Source organism: Dermacentor variabilis, chromosome 1, assembly GCF_050947875.1.
Source record: "Dermacentor variabilis isolate Ectoservices chromosome 1, ASM5094787v1, whole genome shotgun sequence".
Lineage (NCBI taxonomy): Eukaryota > Metazoa > Arthropoda > Arachnida > Ixodida > Ixodidae > Dermacentor > Dermacentor variabilis.
Window position 1 is genome coordinate 10,266,595 of NC_134568.1, and position 5,738 is coordinate 10,272,332.

At 42.5% G+C, this 5,738-nt stretch overlaps 1 long non-coding RNA gene across 1 annotated transcript; it reads left to right on the plus strand.

Moving 5' to 3' along the window:
- The first annotated feature begins 1,437 nt into the window (after window positions 1–1,437).
- LOC142570057 (uncharacterized) lies at window positions 1,438–4,964 on the plus strand. The gene is made up of 4 exons (XR_012825654.1): window positions 1,438–1,548; window positions 2,609–2,685; window positions 2,974–3,081; window positions 4,147–4,964. It is a non-coding gene; the product is annotated as an uncharacterized LOC142570057 (long non-coding RNA).
- Window positions 4,965–5,738: the final 774 nt, after the last annotated feature.

The window sequence follows — 5,738 nt, forward strand, 5'->3', positions numbered from 1 at the left end:
TATTAGATAATTAGTCGCTAATTAACAAAATCACTTAATTAACTCTTAAACTTTGAATTTCAGCTGGCTCACCCTAATTGGGAAATTGAGGCGAGCTCTCCCCGTACAAGCCATATCAACGGTTGAATCTGGAAAAACGCCATTACCCGTGGAACTGTGGCACGACGAATTTTGGCTATCACAGCGTGCGAAACCGATAGTGGAGGGCTGCAGGGAGTGCCAAGCCGCGCCCCTCGAGGCGACGTCGGTGACGTTCTGTTCACGTCACGCTGCAGCGGGCAGCCATCGTGTTGCGGCTCCGGGTTCCTCGCTGTCGCATCACCTTTCTATCCACCCACCGTGGTGGATTAGCGGCTATGGTGTTGCGCTGTTAAGCACGAGGTCGCGGAATTGAATGCCGGCCGCGGCGGCCGCATTTCGATGGGGGCGAAATGCAAGAACACCCGTGGTCCCGTGCATTTGGGGCACGTTAAAGATCCCCTGGTGGTCAAAATTAATCCGGAGCTCCCCACTACGGCGTGCCTCATAATCAAATCGTGGTTTTGGAACGTAAAAACCCAGAATTGAATTGAAGTTTTTATCTCTTTATGTCGTATCCTGAAGTGCTTTCGCAACGTGAACTGTACCACCTCAATCTCATTTTAATAGACACATACACATACGTGAAATATGTAGACAAATGCTGTGCACATCCCATGCATCCCAAGTTGGCTGATAGCTAGATGGATACTGCTTGAGCAGGCTGGAAGCAGCTAGCGCTGTGTCAAGCTATAGTTTGGACATCTTCAAGATGGCTAGAACTTGATGTGTCTGAGGCATACGCACTAGCAGTTGTGAAGACGTTTTGTTTAAAAAAGTATGTAAAAAAATTTCGAAGCCATGGCTCCGGGCCATACACTTCTAGCCATTGCGAAGACAATTACTTAGAAAAGATGTCAAAATTTTGAAGGCGTTGTCAGGGGAGATCAAGGGCAGCCTCAGCAAAGTGTGTTTGTGTGGCGGGGGGGGGGGGGGGGGGGGACGATCAATTTTGTAATGGCGGAAGCTGTCTGTATGCTTCGGAAATGGGGAAGGGATAGTTGCGTTGATAGGGAACTTGACACCCCTTGTAGCGTAATCATCACCTATCGGTGCTCCCCAAAGGGAGCGCGCGGAAACCGATTTTTCATCGATTTGCGACGCACGTTTTGAAGCGCGCACATCCGCCGATTCAAATCTGGCGCTACATTGATGTCATGCTGCGACTTCCTAGGCTGCGACTTGTAACCCGCAAAGAAAGCGCGCAGTTTAAAACGTACATAACTGACAAGTCAAAAATAAGATACATGCTGTCCAAAAAAATATATGTTTAAAATATAGCTTGTTTTAAAGTGAAAATATGTTATAAGCACAAGAAAAGAATAGCGCAGGTGACGCCACAGGCAATGGTGGCGCTTCGCGCTCTTTTCTACGGATTTTGAAACTTTCGGCGTCGGTGGAGGAGAATTTCAAAACGTGTTTGCAAGGATGGCAATTACGGCAGCAGCAACACCGCTTTATTTCGGTTCTGTAAGTTATTTTATTGTGTGATTGAAGGGTTCATACTTTGCTGGAAATAATGTTGCACAATTTGAACGGCACGAACGTCAGTTGACGTTTCGGATTGGCGCTTTCGTTGCAAGTTTTAAGTTTGTTAGCATCATTCTTTTTCTTTTGCATCTTTGAAACGTGAATATGGTACTGGCTTTGGGGCCACGACGGGAGCTGTGCAATACTGTCACCGACTTAATATGCAGTGATCGATCACCAGTCATGTCCCGATGTTAAACAGTTGCGATACTATTCATCAGCATGGCACTGTATTAAAACATGATCACGTAAATAACACTCGCGGGCTGCAACTACTAACGAAAAATACACGAAACCGCAAAAATTTCGCATGAATGTCGCCTCTACACCGTTCGTTGACCTTGTAAATCGGGAGAAAAAAACGGCTAATGACACCACATTGAGCTCATGGAAGTGTGTCCGCTCCACTCTTAGGTGTTAGGCAATGAAAATAAAAACGACCGAAGGCAGCAAACAAGTGCGGTCGCCAAAGACCTGAGTCCTCTTAAATGACGCCATTAAAAAGCAGAAGTTATCATGTTGTTTCAATGGAAGCCACAAGAGAGTAAAACAATATCCTCAGCAGCTGCATATGCAACATTTTATGAAAATTGAACCTATAGAGTGGTTCAACAATCTGTCGGGCTCTGCTATGTTGAGTGCAAAAAAAAAAAAAAAAAAAATCACCTTTACACATTAGCTAAATGAAACTTTCAATTTCAAGATATTTAGTACTGTGTGACTTTTTTCAATGTTCCTATGTAAAAGCCTCTCTGCAAATTATGGTAAACTTTAATTTACTTTTTTGTATTTTGGCTGAATGTGAAAATTTTGTTTAAGATAGATACTTTAACCTTCATTCTGTTTTCACTGCATGGTTTCTGTGCTGCACTAACCCACGGGACTGTCAAGACAGATGTGTCACTTGCAGTGTTGTCAAAAGAGTAGTGTGAAGTCATGTAGTGTGCATATTTTTTTTTTATTTTTGTTGTTCTGAGCATATGATTCATTTCTTTTTCAGAGCAGCTGTCTTCACTTGGAGGTCACATTTCAGATTTTGTGCCAGTGGTAGAGAGAAGCCTGGTGCCCTTTCCCAGTGTAAGAGGCAAACCTTGGATGAAGCGATGTCATTGAATGTGACCTTCAAGTAATGTCGGGTTAATTAGGCTGCAGAGAGAAAGCAATAATAAATTTGGGACACGAACAAGGCTAACACAAGGTGTAGTTTGTTTGTTGACTCATGATAGTGAGCTAGCACATTTGCACTGTTTCCTTGACAGTGCAGCTTAAGGCTGTTAATAGCCAATGTGCTATCATTTTGCTATTCTAATTTAAGTAGTCATTTCTGCTACTCCCATTAGCTGATCAGTGTTGTCTGAATTTCAGACGCTGCTAGGAACGACCCAAAGTGAGATGATATGCTGTCACACTCTCTCAAAACAGTGGCGGACTGGCTGACTAAACTGCAGCTTGAGCATCAACTGTGACTCAAAGGTAAACGTGATGCATTTTATAACCTGAATTACATAGAATTCTTACTGTGTTTTCTGACATACTATATGAAAGTGACCTATACTCCCATTTATTGGCAGCGAACCTTGTAGCTTTTTTCACTTAGTTATAAATATAAGTCGGAACTCTAGTTTGCCAAGTTGTGATGTTTAAATGCTGTCAGCTTCAGGAAAGGGAGTTTTGTGTTGTGCTATTCATGAGTAAGGAAATAGGTCTTCCCTTTTTGAAATTTGCCATATACAATGTGAATTTGATATAAAAACAATGATGATGAGGTTGTTTGACATTGTGCTGACGAGAGGGTACTTAGTATTTTATAGGCATATACCACAAGATTTGTCAATAAAGCTGTCAACTCGGTAATTATGCTGTGTAGCCTTAATTCCTTGTTTAATAATACAGAAATATTAATAATTTATGAATTACCTTTTAGTGTGACAGCTCAAAGCATGTGCCAAGTGAAGGGTGGCTTCGTACGTGAAACAGAAGTCTATTTATGTCACCAAAACTCAATGTGGCGGTCCCATGGTACCAGACACACACACTATCACCGTAGTGTGAAAACAGATCATACAACACTTGACAGGATAACAGGGGAGTGAGTCCTCCTGCATTTCAAAAAGAAGCGCACAATTGGTAGGGTCAATTTGACGGCTTTCAGGGACAACGTCATTATATCACCGTCAACTACTGTATTGAACAACTACTTGAGTTGTTTGTGACATTGCATGAATGTCAAATATAGTTTTGGTGATGTGAATAGTCTCCTGCTTCATGTCTAAAACAGTGCTGCACTTGGAGCACATTTTAAACTAGCTCTTATAAAATGTGATGTAATTAGTATTTGTGGTGCTCAAGGAATTGAGGCTCCATGTCATAATTGTGGGTTCGGCAACTACCTAAAAAAGCACAAAAGCTGGACACAAACTTTTGTGTCAGTATTCCCTTAATGAATTTCTCCTAGGTGCATTGCTTGATTTTAAAAGAGTAATAATTTTGATGCACAATTCGTTTTACACTGTTGATGTTCTGTTTTAACTCATGCAGAATACTAGAAACCACTGAGTCAGCCAGACCCTCTGTAAGCAGCTGCATCATTCCCTGAGGTGGCATGAACAAGGAAGTTCTGTTATCGTGATCTCATCGAGCAACTTTCTGCATGGGATTCCTGGTTGTCAGTAGAAGATTGCAGCCAAATATTCCAGGGTGAAAGTCGAGCCTTTCCGGCTACCAAGACATGACTGCAGGGCTCACAAGGAGTCCTTCATGGTACTCCAGCCACAGTTCAGTTGTAATTCCAATCGGTAACTTTTGAAAACACCACAAATCGGTTTTATGTGTGTGTTGTGAGAATGGTATAGTTCTTGGAGCCATGATTTAGGCAAAATAAGTATTTTGGTTACTGAAACGATTTATTCAAAAGAGTGAATGGGAGAGGGAGAAGGAGTGGCTGTGATGTACCCTCTGGCAGGCATGGCAGCCACCACTGTCCGTGCAGTCTATGTTGTCACATAGAGATGGCAACACTGTACCGCACACTACACAACAGAATGCACCTTTGCTGCCTTTTAAGCTTATAATTCCGTGCAAGTCTTAGCCTGTTCTTTCTCTGCTTTACTTGAATATCAAGTGTGCTACATTTAGTGATGCTCTCAAAAGAGCTAATTCTTCCCTGTACCCATATTATAAAGATTTTAATTAGCATTTTTACTAAGACAAATATATTTTTTGTTGCACTGATAATTAATATATCTAAATTCTCTGTAAAGAAGTTGCATTTACTATGGACCCACTGTATTAGTCATATGGATGGCAACCGTACTGAATCACATTTGTATTTATGAAATAAACTGCATTTTTTAGCACTCCATAATGCATCTATGAGCCATTAAGGAAGGTTGTGTCTGTGTAGAGACAGAAAACGGCCTTTCTGCATGCAGTTATTTATTGTCTTGCTTAATGTGCACTCTCCACACACTTGCACTCAGTTCTGCTGCAATTACAGGGTGTCTACCGATCGGAAATTCTCAGGGATTTTGTGTAGTCTGGAAAAACGCAGGAAAAACTTGGGGAATTTGTGCCTCTATCAGGGAAAAATAACTGTAATTTTATTAAAAGGGTCGAAAGTCGCGGTAATGCTGGCTCGAGTTACAGACAGGAATCATAATGAATTGTCTTTGACGCCATTTCGTCGGCTGGAGGAGTTGCCAGTGTACAGTCAACGACCGACTTTCCGGATTCCCGATAATTTGGACGGCTTCGCGGCACCACCAATGTATCAGAACGTCTGAAATTTCGGACGCAATAACCCTTCGCCATCCGATTTTCTGGACTTTTTGCCGTGACCGCACGTCCGAAACGGCATTAATCAAAGCCACCGCCAGTGCCATTTTGATTACCTCGCCGCCTCGAACCGGCGCTCTCATACGCAGATCCGCTGGCAGCTGTAGCCATCACTGTGGCTGCTTCGACGTTTGCTATTAAGGTTCTTGCCGTTTGGTGCCATGTTTTTCATTGAAAGAATTCGCTGCTGTCAGCATTGGCACCGACTCCGCCTTTGTGGTCCTCGCGATTGGCTTAGAAGCTTGGAAAGCACGGTGCGTTACATTCGAACTAAATATGTTACTTTGTCTACATCA